The sequence below is a fragment of the Anastrepha ludens genome, chromosome X, assembly GCF_028408465.1.
Source record: "Anastrepha ludens isolate Willacy chromosome X, idAnaLude1.1, whole genome shotgun sequence".
Taxonomy (NCBI): Eukaryota; Metazoa; Arthropoda; class Insecta; order Diptera; family Tephritidae; genus Anastrepha; species Anastrepha ludens.
This window is the reverse complement of record NC_071503.1, coordinates 46,921,533-46,946,124: the sequence shown is the minus strand read 5'-3', so window position 1 is coordinate 46,946,124 and position 24,592 is coordinate 46,921,533.

Sequence of the window (24,592 nt, the reverse complement as noted above, 5' to 3'; positions counted from 1 at the left end):
CAGAAGGTTTTAAGACCGGGGCGTTTTCCTGTAAGAACAAAGACGGCGATCTAGTGGCTGACGTCCAGACAATACTTGAATTATGGATTGAACACTTCTCGAAGCTGTTAAATAGTGCAGCTAGCGTGTCACAGTGAATGTGAAGATCCCGATACCCAAATCGTTGACGACGGAAGTGTCGTTCCGCTACCCGACCATGACGAGGTGAGAATAGCGATAACGCGGCTAAAGAATAACAAAGCCGCGGGCACCAATGGACTGCCGGCTGAGCTACTAAAACTTGGCGGCGAGGAGCTGGTAAGGTGCATACATCAGCTCCTATGCAAAGTATGGTCGAATGAAAGCAAGCCTGGCGATTGGAATTTAAGTGTGCTCTGCCCAATCCATAAAAAGGGTCATTCTGCAATATATGCCAATTACCGTGGGATTTGTCTTCTAAATATCGCCTATAGGTTCTCGTATTGTGTTAAAGGCTGAGGCCCACCATCAACCAACTGATTGTACCTTATCATTGTGGCTTTAGACCTGGAAAGTCCATCATTGACCAAATATTTACAATATGCCAAATCTTGGAAAGACCTACGAAAAGAGAATCGACACACACCATCTTTTCGTCCACTTCAAATCTGCATTCGGCAGTACTGGAAATCCAACGTAGAATCTCTCTTGCCAACAAGTGCTACTTTGGGCTAAGTAGGCAACTGAGCGGGAAATGCCTCTCTCCACGAACAAAACTAACACTCTAAAGGACTCTCATCATGCCTGTCCTAACGTAACGATGAAGCGACGCTTGGAGTGTTTGAGAGAAAGATTCTCCGGAAGATTTTTGGACCTTTGCACGTTGGCAACGGCGAATATCGTAGGCGATGGAACGATGAGCTGTGAGAGCTTTACGACGGCATAGACATAGCGCAGCAAATAGGGATCCAGAGGCTAAGTTGACAGGGTCATGTCGTACCAGCTGGTGGTAGCAGAGGAAGAGGAAGGCCTGCTCTTCGTTGGAAAGATGTGGTGGAAAAGGACTTAGCTTCACTTGGTGTGTCCAACTGGCGCCGGTTAGCACGAGAGGGAAACCACTGGCGCGCTTTGTTAAACTCGGCCAAAATCGCGCCTATTAAGAAGACGATTAAGCACATTTATATATGTAAGTACAGGTTCACGCGCATAGGGTATCCAGTCCTATGCTAAGGGTGTAAGCGTAAAATAAAGCGTTAAAGTGATTCAATAAATAAAACAACTTTTGTTGCCATAAATTTGTGACTTTTTATTAAAGAATCTAGTGATCCTGAGGAATTATTGTCTGACGTTTTATATGGATAAAAACTAAACAATTTCGTATCAAAACTATTCGAACAAAATTGTAAAACAAAAAAGTTGAGTCACAATTTGTAATGTGAGAATTCACATTGTAACACATTTGTCAAACGATTTATCTTAATGATCAAGATTATCTTATCAAAATTCTCCTTTTAGGAAAACTTAAAATATGTATACAAACAAGTTGCACTGCTTACAGTAGTAAAACACATTTCCCAAATAATAGCGACTATCCTGAAAGATGGCTCTTGGTAGGATTTGATTGATAAAATCGTTGAACCTTTAAGAACTTCAAAGGTTGAGCTAAACCACTTCGTATAAAATTAGCAGCTAAAGATGGTTTCTTTACTGGAATAAACAAAGTAAGAAGAGAAAAAGCGATATGATGCTAAGAATAGATCAAACTTTTCAAAAGCTGCATGATATGAATATTAATTCATTTATAAATTTATTAAATACAGCTTGTAAGTTGTAATTTTATTTATAAAATATCTATACTTAAAACGGGCTGGTAAAGTTTCTTATGAAGTAAGTAATTGGTTTGGTAGGATAAATCTTACTAATATGAAATATTTCATGGTCCAAATTGTGTTTGTATTGATTCGCAAACAGTTTTTTATTTGATTACATTTTTGAAATTTGAAATTTAAATAGGTCGAGCCAAGGAGCACCAAGAGATTTGGTATCTCCTAAAACACTCAGGCTAAAAAGCCCATTGTATTTAGAGCTCTGGAAATAGAGTGGATAGTCAAGGAGGGAAGGAGAAAAGTATCAGAGAAATACATAGGAAAGAATAGAGACAGAGACAAAAGTAGTTAATCCTGTGAGAAATTCTTTGGCAAATCTGTAAATATCCTCCAGTCTTAGAGAACGAATATTATTCGTTCTCACGACATCGGAACCCAAAACTCGTAGCCTTACTCTAGTAAAGGCAGAACACTCACAGAGAAAGTGCTCAGTGCTATCCGCCTCCTCCAAGCACGACGGGCACATTGGGTCCTTGGTGGTTCCAATGGTGGTCATATGCCGACCTCATGGGTTGTGTCCTGTAATAATATCGACCATCAACCGAACCTCTTTCCTTCACAATTTTAGTAGAAAGTTTGACAATTTTCTGATCCGACTTGTCTCAAAACACTTTGCAGTTCTGCACCGCTCTAGACCAGACCATCGCTATTTATGTGAATTGCATACATACTCGTTGATCCAATTCATGATTCCGAAGGAACTGATTCCGATTATTGGCTCTGGACCTTGTGGGGAACCGTGCTCCATTGCGTGATCTGACATCAAATTTCCTTCCAAATGAAACTATGGGTATCAGGTAGTCTTAAGGTGCCAAAAACAGTGGATACTGCTCAGATAGCAACTTAAAGATTTCTCTGTGTCCCGAAGTTCCGTCTTTGTGCCAGAAACCATATTTATGGATTCTACACATTGCTTTTTATTGCTTCCTGTTGTATCTTAAGATCCAAGGGGACCAAATCAAGCATCGCATTTAGAGCATCGCCGGAGGTTGTACTCATGTCACCCGTAATGCATAAACATACACGTCTTTGTAGCCTGTATAGTTCCCGGAGTGTGGATTTAACCATGGTCCGTCGCCACTAGACCACAGGAGCGATAAGTGCTGTGTATATCCATTGGACCACTGCAGACTTCAGACCTCAGGTTTTACTAAAGGCTCTACGGCATTGCTGAAAAATTCTTAATGCGCGATTCATCTTCAGTGAAACGTGTGTCTCCCAAGTCAGTTTCGTATCCAAGATTTCTCCTAGATATTTAACTTTATCGGAAGGAGCAAGTGTTACACCTTTCAGTTTTGGAAGACTAAGCCCTTCCAATTTCCATTTTTTCGTAATCTGGACTATGGTGGTTTTCTTCAGATAACGGAAAGACCTTGTCTCATGCACCAGTCGTCGATTTGGTCCAGAATCCTCTGCACTTTCGTGCAAAGCCTCCTTAGGGATTTATACGATGTCAACGCACAGACAATTATATGTATACGTATAGTTTGTTAAGACCAAGGGTCAGTAAACTAGCCCTGTCTAGTGTACCGTACCTCACGGTTCGATAAGGAGACTTCATCTAATATCCTCCAATTTGAAATGCTATTTGATATAAGTGCGTTAGTAAGAGTGAGATCCAAGACCTCCCTTCTTATTACATTTATAAAAGTTGGCTCATCGCCTCTATTTGCTACCATTGTATTATTAGTAGTAGACAACAAATATTTAAATACGACCAATGATTGTTCAGATGACCCAGTAGAAAGTTCACTAATGGAAAAGTTTATAAAAGATCAAACAACTTTTCAACTCTTTTTGCAACCCAATTATACCAGTTCACTATGAAAATAAAGACAGTTTGACCACAATCCCCATTATAATACACATTTCCATGTATGAATTAAAATTCTACCATATTTTAATGTTAATAATAATTTATAACATAAATTTTCATTTCAAAAATCATTCTAACATTAAAATATTGTAGCAAAACATGAAACTTTGCGAACTGACTGGCAACAAATACTGAGAGAATGAGATACAAAACTAAAATATGAATGCGCCTTGGCACCAAGTGACCGGACATAACAAGGCGAGACAGAAGTCGCCAGAACATACGAGTTGCCAAATCTAGAAATAACGACAGATATTAAGCACATCGGGATGGTTCCATGTGTAGAAGTCCCCGCAAGTGGGGAGAAAGTTACTGATCGCCATTCATTTGAGAGTGGCCAAAACGATTCTTCTACATATGGTTCAAACAGCTTCCGGGGTTAGCCCAGGTATCCTCTGGGTATCTTCCGAACACCCGTCTGGTCGTGAGCCAACGTGAGAAAGCGAATCATCCCAGGATAACTGGTTGTGCGCTGGGTTTGCGACCCGCCACGTAAAAATCCCCCGAATGAAATTATCAAAAAGCCCGTTTTTTAACATCTCGCTCATTTGCGCCCACGCCCCGACGGAAGAGAAGGACGATGCGACCAAAGATTCCATCTACAGTTCAATGAGCGCCTGGAACGTTCCTATGAGTGCTATTCCCACCACGACACAAAAATCGTGCTTGGCGACTTCAACGCCAGGGTGTGCAAGGAGGGAATTTTTGGTTTCACAGTCGGAAAACTTTGCCTGTACAACGAAACATCCGGTAACATACAGAGGCTGATTAACTTCGTCGGGGCCCGAAACATGGAGCCGGCAGCACCAGATTCAAGCATAAGAATATACACCAAGCAACCTGATCGAAAAACGCGAAACCACATCGATCATGTTGTGATAGATAGAAGACACGCTTCTAGTGTTTTAGATCCACATACGATCCGAGGACCCAACATCGACTCAGATCATTACCTTGTTGCACCCAAACTACGCACTACGCAAAAAACGTACATCTGCCTACGCAACGAATGTTCATCATCGAAAAGCTGCAATCACAACAGACAACCAGAAGACTCGCCGCTTGACTCTCACTTCTGCTCTCAGAGAGTATTACCCAACAAACCGACATGCACGAGCAATGGAGCAACATTTCCCGTTCTCAACATACTGCCGCCGAACAAAAAATCGGACTCCGGCGAGCCCGAAAAAACAGTTGGTATGACGAGAAATGTCATGCTTCCGCAGAAAGAAAAGATGCTACCTATAGACCAACGCTACGATCGGGCGCAACGCGAGCCATGTGAGAGCTAAGAACGGAAGAGAGACGTACTATTCGAAAGAAGAAACGAAAGGCCGAAATACGTGAGTGTGAGCAGCTTGAGATGCTGGCCAATAGGAACAACGCCCGAAAATTCTACCAGAAAGTTCGGTGGCTTACAGAAGGTTTTAAGACCGGGGCGTTTTCCTGTAAGAACAAAGACGGCGAGCTGGTGGCTGACGTCCAGACAATACTTGAATTATGGATTGAACACTTCTCGAAGCTGTTAAATAGTGATAGCTGCGCGTGTCACAGTGAATGTGAAGATCCCGATACCCAAATCGTTGACGACGGAAGTGTCGTTCCGCTACCCGACCATGACGAGGTGAGAATAGCGATAACGCGGCTAAAGAATAACAAAGCCGCGGGCACCAATGGACTGCCGGCTGAGCTACTGAAACTTGGCGGCGAGGAGCTGGTAAGGTGCATACATCAGCTTCTATGCAAAGTATGGTCGAATCAAAGCAAGCCTGGCGATTGGAATTTAAGTGTGCTCTGCCCAATCCATAAAAAGGGTGATTCTGCAATATATGACAATTATCGTGGGATTTGTCTTCTAAATATCGCCTATAGGTTCTCGTATTGTGTTAAAGGCTGAGGCCCACCATCAACCAACTGATTGTACCTTATCATTGTGGCTTTAGACCTGGAAAGTCCATCATTGACCAAATATTTACAATATGCCAAATCTTGGAAAGACCTACGAAAGGAGAATCGACACACACCATCTTTTCGTCCACTTCAAATCTGCATTCGGCAGTACTGGAAATCCAACGTAGAATCTCTCTCTCTCCACGAACAAAACTAACACTTTAAAGGACTCTCATCATGCCTGTCCTAACGTAACGATGAAGCGACGCTTGGAGTGTTTGAGAGAAAGATTCTCCGGAAGATTTTTGGACCTTTGCACGTTGGCAACGGCGAATATCGCAGGCGATGGAACGATGAGCTGTATGAGCTTTACGACGGCATAGACATAGCGCAGCAAATAGGGATCCAGAGGCTAAGTTGACAGGGTCATGTCGTCCGAATGTATACAAACGCTCCGGCTCTGAAAGTATTCGATGAGGTACCAGCTGGTGGTAGCAGAGGAAGAGGAAGGCCTGCTCTTCGTTGGAAAGATGAGGTGGAAAAGGACTTAGCTTCACTTGGTGTGTCCAACTGGCGCCGGTTAGCACGAGAGGGAAACGACTGGCGCGCTTTGTTAAACTCGGCCAAAATCGCGCCTATTAAGAAGACGATTAAGCACATTTATATATGTAAGTACAGGTTCACGCGCATAGGGTATCCAGTCCTATGCTAAGGGTGTAAGCGTAAAATAAAGCGTTAAAGTGATTCAATAAATAAAACAACTTTTGTTGCCATAAATTTGTGACTTTTTATTAAAGAATCTAGTGATCCTGAGGAATTATTGTCTGACGTTTCATATGGATAAAAACTAAACAATTTCGTATCAAAACTATTCGAACAAAATTGTAAAACAAAAAAGTTGAGTCACAATTTGTAATGTGAGAATTCACATTGTAACACATTTGTCAAACGATTTATCTTAATGATCAAGATTATCTTATCAAAATTCTCCTTTTAGGAAAACTTAAAATATGTATACAAACAAGTTGCACTGCTTACAGTAGTAAAACACATTTCCCAAATAATAGCGACTATCCTGAAAGATGGCTCTTGGTAGGATTTGATTGATAAAATCGTTGAACCTTTAAGAACTTCAAAGGTTGAGCTAAACCACTTCGTATAAAATTAGCAGCTAAAGATGGTTACTTTACTGGAATAAACAAAGTAAGAAGAGAAAAAGCGATATGATGCTAAAATAGATCAAACTTTTCAAAAGCTGCATGATATGAATATTAATTCATTTATAAATTTATTAAATACAGCTTGTAAGTTGTAATTTTATTTATAAAATATCTATACTTAAAACGGGCTGGTAAAGTTTCTTATGAAGTAAGTTATTGGTTTGGTAGGATAAATCTTACTAATATGAAATATTTCATGGTCCAAATTGTGTTTGTATTGATTCGCAAACTGTTTTTTATTTGATTAAATTTTTGAAATTTGAAATTTAAATAGGTCGAGCCAAGGAGCACCAAGAGATTTGGTATCTCCTAAAACACTCAGGCTAAAAAGCCCATTGTATTTAGAGCTCTGGAAATAGAGTGGATAGTCAAGGAGGGAAGGAGAAAAGTATCAGAGAAATACATAGGAAAGAATAGAGACAGAGACAAAGGTAGTTAGTCCTGTGAGAAATTCTTTGGCAAATCTGTAAATATCCTCCAGTCTTAGAGAACGAATATTATTCGTTCTCACGACATCGGAACCCAAAACTCGTAGCCTTACTCTAGCAAAGGCAGAACACTCACAGAGAAAGTGCTCAGTGCTATCCGCCTCCTCCAAGCACGACGGGCACATTGGGTCCTTGGTGGTTCCAATGGTGGTCATATGCTGACCTCATGGGTTGTGTCCTGTAATAATATCGACCATCAACCGAACCTCTTTCCTTCAAAATTTTAGTAGAAAGTTTGACAATTTTCTGATCCGACTTGTCTCAAAACACTTTGCAGTTCTGCACCGCTCTAGACCAGACCATCGGCTCTTTATGTGAATTGCATACATACTCGTTGATCCAATTCATGATTCCGAAGGAACTGATTCCGATTATTGGCTCTGGACCTTGTGGGGAACCGTGCTCCATTGCGTGATCTGACATCAAATTTCCTTCCAAATGAAACTATGGGTATCAGGTAGTCTTAAGGTGCCAAAAACAGTGGATACTGCTCAGATAGCAACTTAAAGATTTCTCTGTGTCCCGAAGTTCCGTCTTTGTGCCAGAAACCATATTTATGGATTCTACACATTGCTTTTTATTGCTTCCTGTTGTATCTTAAGATCCAAGGGGACCAAATCAAGCATCGCATTTAGAGCATCGCCGGAGGTTGTACTCATGTCACCCGTAATGCATAAACATACACGTCTTTGTAGCCTGTATAGTTCCCGGAGTGTGGATTTAACCATGGTCCGTCGCCACTAGACCACAGGAGCGATAAGTGCTGTGTATATCCATTGGACCACTGCAGACTTCAGACCTCAGGTTTTACTAAAGGCTCTACGGCATTGCTGAAAAATTCTTAATGCGCGATTCACCTTCAGTGAAACGTGTGTCTCCCAAGTCAGCTTCGTATCCAAGATTTCTCCTAGATATTTAACTTTATCGGAAAGAGCAAGTGTTACACCTTTCAGTTTTGGAAGACTAAGCCCTTCCAATTTCCAGTTTTTCGTAATCTGGACTATGGTGGTTTTCTTCAGATAACGGAAAGACCTTGTCTCATGCACCAGTCGTCGATTTGGTCCAGAATCCTCTGCACTTTCGTGCAAAGCCTCCTTAGGGATTTATACGATGTCAACGCACAGACAATTATATGTATACGTATAGTTTGTTAAGACCAAGGGTCAGTAAACTAGCCCTGTCTAGTGTACCGTACCTCACGGTTCGATAAGGAGACTTCATCTAATATCCTCCAATTTGAAATGCTATTTGATATAAGTGCGTTAGTAAGAGTGAGATCCAAGACCTCCCTTCTTATTACATTTATAAAAGTTGGCTCATCGCCTCTATTTGCTACCATTGTATTATTAGTAGTAGACAACAAATATTTAAATACGACCAATGATTGTTCAGATGACCCAGTAGAAAGTTCACTAATGGAAAAGTTTATAAAAGATCAAACAACTTTTCAACTCTTTTTGCAACCCAATTATACCAGTTCACTATGAAAATAAAGACAGTTTGACCACAATCCCCATTATAATACACATTTCCATGTATGAATTAAAATTCTACCATATTTTAATGTTAATAATAATTTATAACATAAATTTTCATTTCAAAAATCATTCTAACATTAAAATATTGTAGCAAAACATGAAACTTTGCGAACTGACTGGCAACAAATACTGAGAGAATGAGATACAAAACTAAAATATGAATGCGCCTTGGCACCAAGTGACCGGACATAACAAGGCGAGACAGAAGTCGCCAGAACATTTAAGCACATCGGGATGGTTCCATGTGTAGAAGTCCCCGCAAGTGGGGAGAAAGTTACTGATCGCCATTCATTTGAGAGTGGCCAAAACGATTCTTCTACATATGGTTCAAGCAGCTTCCGGGGTTAGCCCAGGTATCCTCTGGGTATCTTCCGAACACCCGTCTGGTCGTGAGCCAACGTGAGAAAGCGAATCATCCCAGGATAACTGGTTGTGCGCTGGGTTTGCGACCCGCCACGTAAAAATCCCCCGAATGAAATGATCAAAAAGCCCGTTTTTTAACATCTCGCTCATTTGCGCCCACGCCCCGACGGAAGAGAAGGACGATGCGACCAAAGATTCCATCTACAGTTCAATGAGCGCCTGGAACGTTCCTATGAGTGCTATTCCCACCACGACACAAAAATCGTGCTTGGCGACTTCAACGCCAGGGTGGGCAAGGAGGGAATTTTTGGTCCCACAGTCGGAAAATTTTGCCTGTACAACGAAACATCCGGTAACGTACAGAGGCTGATTAACTTCGTCGGGGCCCGAAACATGGTAGTCTGCAGCACCAGATTCAAGCATAAGAAAATACACCAAGCAACCTGATCGAAAAACGCGAAACCACATCGATCATGTTGTGATAGATAGAAGACACGCTTCTAGTGTTTTAGACGCACATACGATCCGAGGACCCAACATCGACTCAGATCATTACCTTGTTGCACCCAAACTACGCACTACGCAAAAAACGTACATCTGCCTACGCAACGAATGTTCATCATCGAAAAGCTGCAATCACAACAGACAGCCAGAAGATTCGCCGCTTGACTCTCACTTCTGCTCTCAGAGAGTATTACCCAACAAACCGACATGCACGAGCAATGGAGCAACATTTCCCGTTCTCAACATACTGCCGCCGAACAAAAAATCGGACTCCGGCGAGCCCGAAAAAACAGTTGGTATGACGAGAAATGTCATGCTTCCGCAGAAAGAAAAGATTCTACCTATAGACCAACGCTACGATCGGGCGCAACGCGAGCCATGTGAGAGCTAAGAACGGAAGAGAGACGTACTATTCGAAAGAAGAAACGAAAGGCCGAAATACGTGAGAGTGAGCAGCTTGAGATGCTGGCCAATAGGAACAACGCCCGAAAATTCTACCAGAAAGTTCGGTGGCTTACAGAAGGTTTTAAGACCGGGGCGTTTTCCTGTAAGAACAAAGACGGCGATCTAGTGGCTGACGTCCAGACAATACTTGAATTATGGATTGAACACTTCTCGAAGCTGTTAAATAGTGCAGCTAGCGTGTCACAGTGAATGTGAAGATCCCGATACCCAAATCGTTGACGACGGAAGTGTCGTTCCGCTACCCGACCATGACGAGGTGAGAATAGCGATAACGCGGCTAAAGAATAACAAAGCCGCGGGCACCAATGGACTGCCGGCTGAGCTACTAAAACTTGGCGACGAGGAGCTGGTAAGGTGCATACATCAGCTCCTATGCAAAGTATGGTCGAATGAAAGCAAGCCTGGCGATTGGAATTTAAGTGTGCTCTGCCCAATCCATAAAAAGGGTCATTCTGCAATATATGCCAATTACCGTGGGATTTGTCTTCTAAATATCGCCTATAGGTTCTCGTATTGTGTTAAAGGCTGAGGCCCACCATCAACCAACTGATTGTACCTTATCATTGTGGCTTTAGACCTGGAAAGTCCATCATTGACCAAATATTTACAATATGCCAAATCTTGGAAAGACCTACGAAAAGAGAATCGACACACACCATCTTTTCGTCCACTTCAAATCTGCATTCGGCAGTACTGGAAATCCAACGTAGAATCTCTCTTGCCAACAAGTGCTACTTTGGGCTAAGTAGGCAACTGAGCGGGAAATGCCTCTCTCCACGAACAAAACTAACACTCTAAAGGACTCTCATCATGCCTGTCCTAACGTAACGATGAAGCGACGCTTGGAGTGTTTGAGAGAAAGATTCTCCGGAAGATTTTTGGACCTTTGCACGTTGGCAACGGCGAATATCGTAGGCGATGGAACGATGAGCTGTGAGAGCTTTACGACGGCATAGACATAGCGCAGCAAATAGGGATCCAGAGGCTAAGTTGACAGGGTCATGTCGTACCAGCTGGTGGTAGCAGAGGAAGAGGAAGGCCTGCTCTTCGTTGGAAAGATGTGGTGGAAAAGGACTTAGCTTCACTTGGTGTGTCCAACTGGCGCCGGTTAGCACGAGAGGGAAACCACTGGCGCGCTTTGTTAAACTCGGCCAAAATCGCGCCTATTAAGAAGACGATTAAGCACATTTATATATGTAAGTACAGGTTCACGCGCATAGGGTATCCAGTCCTATGCTAAGGGTGTAAGCGTAAAATAAAGCGTTAAAGTGATTCAATAAATAAAACAACTTTTGTTGCCATAAATTTGTGACTTTTTATTAAAGAATCTAGTGATCCTGAGGAATTATTGTCTGACGTTTTATATGGATAAAAACTAAACAATTTCGTATCAAAACTATTCGAACAAAATTGTAAAACAAAAAAGTTGAGTCACAATTTGTAATGTGAGAATTCACATTGTAACACATTTGTCAAACGATTTATCTTAATGATCAAGATTATCTTATCAAAATTCTCCTTTTAGGAAAACTTAAAATATGTATACAAACAAGTTGCACTGCTTACAGTAGTAAAACACATTTCCCAAATAATAGCGACTATCCTGAAAGATGGCTCTTGGTAGGATTTGATTGATAAAATCGTTGAACCTTTAAGAACTTCAAAGGTTGAGCTAAACCACTTCGTATAAAATTAGCAGCTAAAGATGGTTTCTTTACTGGAATAAACAAAGTAAGAAGAGAAAAAGCGATATGATGCTAAGAATAGATCAAACTTTTCAAAAGCTGCATGATATGAATATTAATTCATTTATAAATTTATTAAATACAGCTTGTAAGTTGTAATTTTATTTATAAAATATCTATACTTAAAACGGGCTGGTAAAGTTTCTTATGAAGTAAGTAATTGGTTTGGTAGGATAAATCTTACTAATATGAAATATTTCATGGTCCAAATTGTGTTTGTATTGATTCGCAAACAGTTTTTTATTTGATTACATTTTTGAAATTTGAAATTTAAATAGGTCGAGCCAAGGAGCACCAAGAGATTTGGTATCTCCTAAAACACTCAGGCTAAAAAGCCCATTGTATTTAGAGCTCTGGAAATAGAGTGGATAGTCAAGGAGGGAAGGAGAAAAGTATCAGAGAAATACATAGGAAAGAATAGAGACAGAGACAAAAGTAGTTAATCCTGTGAGAAATTCTTTGGCAAATCTGTAAATATCCTCCAGTCTTAGAGAACGAATATTATTCGTTCTCACGACATCGGAACCCAAAACTCGTAGCCTTACTCTAGTAAAGGCAGAACACTCACAGAGAAAGTGCTCAGTGCTATCCGCCTCCTCCAAGCACGACGGGCACATTGGGTCCTTGGTGGTTCCAATGGTGGTCATATGCCGACCTCATGGGTTGTGTCCTGTAATAATATCGACCATCAACCGAACCTCTTTCCTTCACAATCTTAGTAGAAAGTTTGACAATTTTCTGATCCGACTTGTCTCAAAACACTTTGCAGTTCTGCACCGCTCTAGACCAGACCATCGCTATTTATGTGAATTGCATACATACTCGTTGATCCAATTCATGATTCCGAAGGAACTGATTCCGATTATTGGCTCTGGACCTTGTGGGGAACCGTGCTCCATTGCGTGATCTGACATCAAATTTCCTTCCAAATGAAACTATGGGTACCAGGTGGTCTTAAGGTGCCAAAAACAGTGGATACTGCTCAGATAGCAACTTAAAGATTTCTCTGTGTCCCGAAGTTCCGTCTTTGTGCCAGAAACCATATTTATGGATTCTACACATTGCTTTTTATTGCTTCCTGTTGTATCTTAAGATCCAAGGGGACCAAATCAAGCATCGCATTTAGAGCATCGCCGGAGGTTGTACTCATGTCACCCGTAATGCATAAACATACCCGTCTTTGTAACCTGTATAGTTCCCGGAGTGTGGATTTAACCATGGTCCGTCGCCACTAGACCACAGGAGCGATAAGTGCTGTGTATATCCATTGGACCACTGCAGACTTCAGACCTCAGGTTTTACTAAAGGCTCTACGGCATTGCTGAAAAATTCTTAATGCGCGATTCACCTTCAGTGAAACGTGTGTCTCCCAAGTCAGCTTCTTATCCAAGATTTCTCCTAGATATTTAACTTTATCGGAAAGAGCAAGTGTTACACCTTTCAGTTTTGGAAGACTAAGCCATTCCAATTTCCGTTTTTTCGTAATCTGGACTATGGTGGTTTTCTTCAGATTAACGGAAAGACCTTGTCTCATGCACCAGTCGTCGATTTGGTCCAGAATCCTCTGCACTTTCGTGCAAAGCCTCCTTAGGGATTTATACGATGTCAACGCACAGACAATTATATGTATACGTATAGTTTGTTAAGACCAAGGGTCAGTAAACTAGCCCTGTCTAGTGTACCGTACCTCACGGTTCGATAAAGAGACTTCATCTAATATCCTCCAATTTGAAATGCTATTTGATATAAGTGCGTTAGTAAGAGTGAGATCCAAGACCTCCCTTCTTATTACATTTACAAAAGTTGGCTCATCGCCTCTATTTGCTACCATTGTATTATTAGTAGTAGACAACAAATATTTAAATACGACCAGAAATTTCACTAATGGAAAAGTTTGTAAAAGATCAGATAGATAGAATACACGCTTCTAGTGTTTTAGATGCACATACGATCCGAGGACCCAACATCGACTCAGATCATTACCTTGTTGCAGCTAAACTACGCACTACGCAAAAAACGTACATCTGCCTACGCAACGAATGTTCATCATCGAAAAGCTGCAATCACAACAGACAGTCAGAAGATTCGCCGCTTGACTCTCACTTCTGACCTAAGAACGGAAGAGAGACGTACTATTCGAAAGAAGAAACGAAAGGCCGAAATACGTGAGTGTGAGCAGCTTGAGATGCTGGCTAATAGGAACAACGCCCGAAAATTCTACCAGAAAGTTCGGTGGCTCCAGAAGGTTTTAAGACCGGGGCGTTTTCCTGTAAGAACAAAGACGGCGATCTAGTGGCTGACGTCCAGACAATACTTGAATTATGGATTGAACACTTCTCGAAGCTGTTAAATAGTGCAGCTAGCGTATCACAGTGAATGTGAAGATCCCAATATCCCAATATGAAGATACCCAAATCGTTGACGACGGAAGTGTCGTTCCGCTACCCGACCATGACGAGGTGAGAAGTTCTTTCGAGCGTATTGTGTTAAAGGCTGAGGCCCACCATCAACCAATTGATTGTACCTTATCATTGTGGCTTTAGACCTGGAAAGTCCATCATTGACCAAATATTTACAATATGCCAAATCTTGGAAAGACCTACGAAAGGAGAATCGACACACACCATCTTTCCGTCCACTTCAAATCTGCATTCGGCAGTACTGGAAATCCAACGTAGAATCTCTCTTGCCAACAAGTGCTACTTTGGGCTAAGTAGGCAACTGAGCGGGAAATGCTTCTCTCCACGAACAAAACTAACACTCTAAAGGACTCTCATCATGCCTGTCCTAACGTAACGATGAAGCGACGCTTGGAGTGTTTGAGAGAAGGATTCTCCGGAAGATTTTTGGACCTTTGCACGTTGGCAACGGCGAATATCGCAGGCGATGGAACGATGAGCTGTATGAGCTTTACGACGGCATAGACATAGCGCAGCAAATAGGGATCCAGAGGCTAAGTTGACAGGGTCATGTCGTCCGAATGTATACAAACGCCCCGGCTCTGAAAGTATTCGATAGGGTACCAGCTGGTGGTAGCAGAGGAAGAGGTGTCCAGCTAGCGCCGGTTAGCACGAGAAAGAAACGACTGGCGCGCTTTGTTAAACTCGGCCAAAATCGCGCCTATTAAGAAGAAGATTAAGCACATTTATATATGTAAGTACAGGTTCACGCGCATAGGGTATCCAGTCCTATGCTAAGGGTGTAAGCGTAAAATAAAGCGTTAAAGTTATTCAATAAATAAAACAACTTTTGTTGCCATAAATTTGTGACTTTTTATTGAAGAATCTAGTGATCCTGAGGAATTATTGTCTGACGTTTTATATGGATAAAAACTAAACAATTTCGTATCAAAACTATTTATTTTAACGATTTATCTTAATGATCAAGATTATCTTATCAAAATTCTCCTTTTAGGAAAACTTAAAATATGCATACAAACAAGTTGCACTGCTTGCAGCATAAAACACATTTCCCAAATAATAGCGACTATCCTGAAAGGTGGTTCTTGGTAGGATTTGGTTGACACAATCGTTGAACCTTTAAGAACTTCAAGGGTTGAGCTAAACCGCTTCGTATAAAATTAGCAGCTAAAGTTGATTACTTTACTGGAATAAACAAAGAAAGAAGAGAAAAAGCGATAGGATGCTAAGAATAGATCAAGCTTTTCAAAAGCTGCATGATATGAATATTAATTCATTTATAAATTTATTAAATACAGCTTGTAAGTTGTAATTTTATTTATAAAATATCTATACTTAAAACGGGCTGGTAAAGTTTCTTATGAAGTAAGTAATTGGTTTGGTAGGATAAATCTTACTAATATGAAATATTTCATGGTCCAAATTATTTTTGTATTGATTCGCAAACTGTTTTTTATTTGATTAAATTTTTGAAATTTGAAATTTAAATAGGTCGAGCCAAGGAGCACCAAGAGATTTGGTATCTCCTAAAACACTCAGGCTAAAAAGCCCATTGTATTTAGAGCTCTGGAAATAGAGTGGATAGTCAAGGAGGGAAGGAGAAAAGTATCAGTGAAATACATAGGAAAGAATAGAGACAGAGACAAAGGTAGTTAGTCCTGTGAGAAATTCTTTGGCAAATCTGTAAATATCCTCCAGTCTTAGAGAACGAATATTATTCGTTCTCACGACATCGGAACACAAAACTCGTAGCCTTACTCTAGCAAAGGCAGAACACTGACAGAGAAAGTGCTTAATGCTATCCCCTCCTCCAAGCACGACGGGCACATTGGATCCTTGATGGTTCCAATGGTGGTCATATGCTGACCTCATGGGTTGTGTCCTGTAATAATATCGACCATCAACCGAACCTCTTTCCTTCAAAATTTTAGTAGAAAGTGTGACAATTTTCTGATCCGACTTGTCTCAAAACACTTTGCAGTTCTGCACCGCTCTAGACCAGACCATCGATCTTTATGTGAATTGCATACATACTTGTTGATCCAATTCATGATTCCGAAGGAACTGATTCCGATTATTGGCTCTGGACCTTGTGGGGAACCGTGCTCCATTGCGTGATCTGACATCAAATTTACTTCCAAATGAAACTATGGGTATCAGGTAGTCTTTAGGTGCCCAAAACAGTGGATACTGCTCAGATAGCAACTTAAAGATTTCTCTGTGTCCCGAAGTTCCGTCTTTGTGCCAGAAACCATATTTATGGATTCTACACATTGCTTTTTATTGCTTCCTGTTGTATCTTAAGATCCAAGGGCACCAAATCAAGCATCGCATTTAGAGCATCGCCGGAGGTTGTGCTCATGTCACCCGTAATGCATAAACATACACGTCTTTGCAGCCTGTATAGTTTTCGGAGTGTAGATTTAACCATGGTCCGTCGCCACTAGACCACAGGAGCGATAAGTGCTGTGTATATCCATTGGACCACAGCAGACTTCAGACCTCAGGTTTCACTAAAGGCTCTACGGCATCGCTGAAAAATCCTTAATGCGCGATTCACCTTCAGTGAAACGTGTGTCTCCCAAGTCAGCTTCTTATCCAAGATTTCTCCTAGATATTTTACTTTATCGGAAAGAGCAAGTGTTACACCTTTCAGTTTTGGAAGACTAAGCCCTTCCAATTTCCGTTTTTTCGTAATCTGGACTATGGTGGTTTTCTTCAGATTAACGGAAAGACCTTGTCTCATGCACCAGTCGTCGATTTGGTCCAGAATCCTCTGCACTTTCGTGCAAGGCCTCCTTAGGGATTTATACGATGTCAACGCACAGACAATTATATGTATACGTATAGTTTGTTAAGACCAAGGGTCAGTAAACTAGCCCTGTCTAGTGTACCGTACCTCACGGTTCGATAAGGAGACTTCATCTAATATCCTCCAATTTGAAATGCTATTTGATATAAGTGCGTTAGTAAGAGTGAGATCCAAGACCTCCCTTCTTATTACATTTATAAAAGTTGGCTCATCGCCTCTATTTGCTACCATTGTATTATTAGTAGTAGACAACAAATATTTAAATACGACCAATGATTGTTCAGATGACCCAGTAGAAAGTTCACTAATGGAAAAGTTTATAAAAGATCAAACAACTTTTCAACTCTTTTTGCAACCCAATTATACCAGTTCACTATGAAAATAAAGACAGTTTGACCACAATCCCCATTATAATACACATTTTCATGTATGAATTAAAATTCTACCATATTTTAATGTTAATAATAATTTATAACATAAATTTTAATTTCAAAAATCATTCTAACATTAAAATATTGTAGCAAAACATGAAACTTTGCGAACTGACTGGCAACAAATACTGAGAGAATGAGATACAAAACTAAAATATGAATGCGCCTTGGCACCAAGTGACCGGACATAACAAGGCGAGACAGAAGTCGCCAGAACATACGAGTTGCCAAATCTAGAAGTAACGACAGATATTAAGCACATCTGGATGGTTCCATGTGTAGAAGTCCACTCAAGTGGGGAAAGTTACTGATCGCCATTCATTTGAGAGTGGCCAAAACGATTCTTCTACATATGGTTCAAGCAGCTTCCGGGGTTAGCCCAGGTATCCTCTGGGTATCTTCCGAACACCCGTCTGGTCGTGAGCCAACGTGAGAAAGGGAATCATCCCAGGATAACTGGTTGTGCGCTGGGTTTGGGACCCGCCACGTAAAAATCCCCCCGAATGAAATTATCAAAAAGCCCGTTTTTTAACATCTCGCTCATTTGCGCCCACGCCCCGACGGAAGAGAAGGACGATGCGACCAAAGATTCCATCTACATTTCAATGAGCGATCTAGTGGCTGGTGTCCAGACAATACTTGAATTATGGATTGAACACTTCTCAAAGCTGTTAAATAGTGATAGCTGCGCGTGTCACAGTGAATGTGAAGATCCCGATACCCAAATCGTTGACGACGGAATGGCGTTCCGCTACCCGACCATGACGAGGTGAGAATAGCGATAACGCGGCTAAAGAATAACAAAGCCGCGGGCACCAATGGACTGCCGGCTGAGCTACTGAAACTTGGCGGCGAGGAGCTGGTAAGGTGCATACATCAGTTTCTATGCAAAGTATGGTCGAATGAAGGCAAGCCTGGCGATTGGTATTTAAGTGTGTTCTGCCCAATCCATAAAAAGGGTCATTCTGCAATATATGCCAATTATCGTGGGATTTGTCTTCTAAATATCGCCTATAGGTTCTTGCGAGCGTATTGTGTTAAAGGCTGAGCCCCACCATCAACCAGTTGATTGTACCTTATCACTGTGGCTTTAGACCTGGAAAATCCATCATTGACCAAATATTTACAATATGCCAAATCTTGGAAAGACCTACGAAAGGAGAGTCGACACACACCATCTTTTCGTCCACTTCAAATCTGCATTCGGCAGTACTGGAAATCCAACGTAGAATCTCTCTTGCCAACAAGTGCTACTTTGGGCTAAGTAGGCAACTGAGCGGGAAATGCCTCTCTCCACGAACAAAACTAACACTCTAAAGGACTCTCATCATGCCTGTCCTAACGTAACGATGAAGCGACGCTTGGAGTGTTTGAGAGAAGGATTCTCCGGAAGATTTTTGGACCTTTGCACGTTGGCAACGGCGAATATCGCAAGCAATGGAACGATGAGCTGTATGAGCTTTACGACGGCATAGACATAGCGCAGCAAATAGGGATCCAGCGACTAAGTTGACAGGGGCATGTCGTCCGAATGTATACAAACGCTCCGGCTCTGAAAGTATTCGATGGTGTACCAGCTGGTGGTAGCAGAGGAAGAGGAAGGCCTGCTCTTCGTTGGAAAGATGAGGTGGAAAAGGACTTAGCTTCACTTGGTGTGTCCAACTGGCGCCGGTTAGCACGAGAAAGAAACGACTGGGGCGCTTTGTTAAACTCGGCCTAAATCGCGCCTATTAAGAAGAAGATTAAGCACATTTATATATGTAAGTACAGGTTCACGCGCATAGGGTATCCAGTCCTATGCTAAGGGTGTAAGCGTAAAATAAAGCGTTAAAGTTATTCAATAAATAAAACAACTTTTGTTGCCATAAATTTGTGACTTTTTATTGAAGAATCTAGTGATCCTGAGGAATTATTGTCTGACGTTTTATATGGATAAAAACTAAACAATTTCGTATCAAAACTATTCAAACAAAATTGTAATACAAAAAAGTTGAGTCACAATTTGTAATGTGAGAATTCACATTATAACACATTTGTCAAACGATTTATCTTAATGATCAAGATTATCTTATCAAAATTCTCCTTTTAGGAAAACTTAAAATATGTATACAAACAAGTTGCACTGCTTACAGTAGTAAAACACATTTCCCAAATAATAGCGACTATCCTGAAAGATGGTTCTTGGTAGGATTTGATTGATAAAATCGTTGAACCTTTAAGAACTTCAAAGGTTGAGCTAAACCACTTCGTATAAAATTAGCAGCTAAAGTTGGTTACTTTACTGGAATAAACAAAGTAAGAAGAGAAAAAGCGATATGATGCTAAGAATAGATCAAACTTTTCAAAAGCTGCATGTTATGAATATTAATTCATTTATAAATTTATTAAATACAGCTTGTAAGTTGTAATTTTATTTATAAAATATCTATACTTAAAACGGGCTGGTAAAGTTTCTTATGAAGTAAGTAATTGGTTTGGTAGGATAAATCTTACTAATATGAAATATTCCATGGTCCAAATTGTGTTTGTATTGATTCGCAAACTGTTTTTTATTTGATTAAATTTTTGAAATTTGAAATTTAAATAGGTCGAGCCAAGGAGCACCAAGAGATTTGGTATCTCCTAAAACACTCAGGCTAAAAAGCCCATTGTATTTAGAGCTCTGGAAATAGAGTGGATAGTCAAGGAGGGAAGGAGAAAAGTATCAGAGAAATACATAGGAAAGAATAGGGACAGAGACAAAGGTAGTTAGTCCTGTGAGAAATTCTTTGGCAAATCTGTAAATATCCTCCAGTCTTAGAGAACGAATATTATTCGTTCTCACGACATCGGAACCCAAAACTCGTAGCCTTACTCTAGTAAAGGCAGAACACTCACAGAGAAAGTGCTCAGTGATAGCCGCCTCCTCCAAGCACGACGGGCACATTGGATCCTTGATGGTTCCAATGGTGGTCATATGCTGACCTCATGGGTTGTGTCCTGTAATAATATCGACCATCAACCGAACCTCTTTCCCTCAAAATTTTAGTAGAAAGTTTGACAATTTTCTGATCCGACTTGTCTCAAAACACTTTGCAGTTCTGCACCGCTCTAGACCAGACCATCGCTCTTTATGTGAATTGCATACATACTCGTTGATCCAATTCATGATTCCGAAGGAACTGATTCCGATTATTGGCTCTGGACCTTGTGGGGAACCGTGCTCCATTGCGTGATCTGACATCAAATTTCCTTCCAAATGAAACTATGGGTATCAGGTAGTCTTAAGGTGCCAAAAACAGTGGATACTGCTCAGATAGCAACTTAAAGATTTCTCTGTGCCCCGAAGTTCCGTCTTTGTGCCAGAAACCATATTTATGGATTCTACACATTGCTTTTTATTGCTTCCTGTTGTATCTTAAGATCCAAGGGGACCAAATCAAGCATCGCATTTAGAGCATAGCCGGAGGTTGTACTCATGTCACCCGTAATGCATAAACATACCCGTCTTTGTGGCCTGTATAGTTCCCGGAGTGTGGATTTAACCATGGTCCGTCGCCACTAGACCACAAGAGCGATAAGTGCTGTGTATATCCATTGGACCACTGCAGACTTCATACCTCAGGTTTTACTAAAGGCTCTACGGCATTGCTGAAAAATTCTTAATGCGCGATTCACCTTCAGTGAAACGTGTGTCTCCCAAGTCAGCTTCGTATCCAAGATTTCTCCTAGATATTTAACTTTATCGGAAGGAGCAAGTGTTACACCTTTCAGTTTTGGAAGACTAAGCCCTTCCAATTTCCGTTTTTTCGTAATCTGGACTATGGTGGTTTTCTTCAGATTAACGGAAAGACCTTGTCTCATGCACCAGTCGTCGATTTGGTCCAGAATCCTCTGCACTTTCGTGCAAAGCCTCCTTAGGGATTTATACGATGTCAACGCACAGACAATTATATGTATACGTATAGTTTGTTAAGACCAAGGGTCAGTAAACTAGCCCTGTCTAGTGTACCGTACCTCACGGTTCGATAAGGAGACTTCATCTAATATCCTCCAATTTGAAATGCTATTTGATATAAGTGCGTTAGTAAGAGTGAGATCCAAGACCTCCCTTCTTATTACATTTATAAAAGTTGGCTCATCGCCTCTATTTGCTACCATTGTATTATTAGTAGTAGACAACAAATATTTAAATACGACCAATGATTGTTCAGATGACCCAGTAGAAAGTTCACTAATGGAAAAGTTTATAAAAGATCAAACAACTTTTCAACTCTTTTTGCAACCCAATTATACCAGTTCACTATGAAAATAAAGACAGTTTGACCACAATCCCCATTATAATACACATTTTCATGAATGAATTAAAATTCTACCATATTTTAATGTTAATAATAATTTATAACATAAATTTTAATTTCAAAAATCATTCTAACATTAAAATATTGTAGCAAAACATGAAACTTTGCGAACTGACTGGCAACAAATACTGAGAGAATGAGATACAAAACTAAAATATGAATGCGCCTTGGCACCAAGTGACCGGACATAACAAGGCGAGACAGAAGTCGCCAGAACATACGAGTTGCCAAATCTAGAAGTAACGACAGATATTAAGCACATCGGGATGGTTCCATATGTAGAAGTACACTCAAGTGGGGAAAGTTACTGATCGCCATTCATTTGAGAGTGGCCAAAACGATTCTTCTACATATGGTTCAAGCAGCTTCCGGGGTTAGCCCAGGTATCCTCTGGGTATCTTCCGAACACCCGTCTGGTCGTGAGCCAACGTGAGAAAGGGAATCATCCCAGGATAACTGGTTGTGCGCTGGGTTTGGGACCCGCCACGTAAAAATCCCCCGAATGAAATTATCAAAAAGCCCGTTTTTTAACATCTCGCTCATTTGCGCCCACGCCCCGACGGAAGAGAAGGACGATGCGACCAAAGATTCCATCTACATTTCAATGAGCGCCTGGAACGTTCCTATGAGTGCTATTCCCACCACGACACAAAAATCGTGCTTGGCGACTTCAACGCCAGGGTGGACAACGAGGGAATTTTTGGTCCCACAGTCGGAAAATTTTGCCTGTACAACGAAACATCCGGTAACGTACAGAGGCTGATTAACTTCGTCGGGGCCCGAAACATGGTAGTCTGCAGCACCAGATTCAAGCATAAGAAAATACACCAAGCAACCTGATCGAAAAACGCGAAACCACACCGATCATATTGTGATAGATAGAATACACGCTTCTAGTGTTTTAGATCCACATACGATCCGAGGACCCAACATCGACTCGGATCATTACCTTGTTGCAGCCAAACTACGCACTACGCAAAAAACGTACATCTGCCTACGCAACGAATGTTCATCATCAAAAAGCTGCAATCACAACAGACAGCCAGAAGATTCGCCGCTTGACTCTCACTTCTGAGCTAAGAACGGAAGAGAGACGTACTATTCGAAAGAAGAAACGAAAGGCCGAAATACGTGAGTGTGAGCAGCTTGAGATGCTGGCCAATAGGAACAACGCCCGAAAATTCTACCAGAAAGTTCGGTGGCTTACAGAAGGTTTTAAGACCGGGGCGTTTTCCTGTAAGAACAAAGACGGCGATCTAGTGGCTGACGTCCAGACAATACTTGAATTATGGATTGAACACTTCTCGAAGCTGTTAAATAGTGCAGCTAGCGTGTCACAGTGAATGTGAAGATCCCGATACCCAAATCGTTGACGACGGAAGTGTCGTTCCGCTACCCGACCATGACGAGGTGAGAATAGCGATAACGCGGCTAAAGAATAACAAAGCCGCGGGCACCAATGGACTGCCGGCTGAGCTACTGAAACTTGGCGGCGAGGAGCTGGTAAGGTGCATACATCAGCTTCTATGCAAAGTATGGTCGAATGAAAGCAAGCCTGGCGATTGGTATTTAAGTGTGCTCTGCCCAATCCATAAAAAGGGTCATTCTGCAATATATGCCAATTATCGTGGGATTTGTCTTCTAAATATCGCCTATAGGTTCTTTCGAGCGTATTGTGTTAAAGGCTGAGGCCCACCATCAACCAATTGATTGTACCTTATCACTGTGGCTTTAGACCTGGAAAGTCCATCATTGACCAAATATTTACAATATGCCAAATCTTGGAAAGACCTACGAAAGGAGAGTCGACACACACCATCTTTTCGTCCACTTCAAATCTGCATTCGGCAGTACTGGAAATCCAACGTAGAATCTATCTTGCCAACAAGTGCTACTTTGGGCTAAGTAGGCAACTGAGCGGGAAATGCCTCTCTCCACGAACAAAACTAACACTCTAAAGGACTCTCATCATGCCTGTCCTAACGTAACGATGAAGCGACGCTTGGAGTGTTTGAGAGAAAGATTCTCCGGAAGATTTTTGGACCTTTGCACGTTGGCAACGGCGAATATCGCAGGCGATGGAACGATGAGCTGTATGAGCTTTACGACGGCATAGACATAGCGCAGCAAATAGGGATCCAGCGGCTAAGTTGACAGGGGCATGTCGTCCGAATGTATACAAACGCTCCGGCTCTGAAAGTATTCGATGGTGTACCAGCTGGTGGTAGCAGAGGAAGAGGAAGGCCTGCTCTTCGTTGGAAAGATGAGGTGGAAAAGGACTTAGCTTCACTTGGTGTGTCCAACTGGCGCCGGTTAGCACGAGAAAGAAACGACTGGCGCGCTTTGTTAAACTCGGCCAAAATCGCGCCTATTAAGAAGAAGATTAAGCACATTTATATATGTAAGTCCAGGTTCACGCGCATAGGGTATCCAGTCCTATGCTAAGGGTGTAAGCGTAAAATAAAGCGTTAAAGTGATTCAATAAATAAAACAACTTTTGTTGCCATAAATTTGTGACTTTTTATAGAAGAATCTAGTGATCCTGAGGAATTATTGTCTGACGTTTTATATGGATAAAAACTAAACAATTTCGTATCAAAACTATTCAAACAAAATTGTAATACAAAAAAGTTGAGTCACAATTTGTAATGTGAGA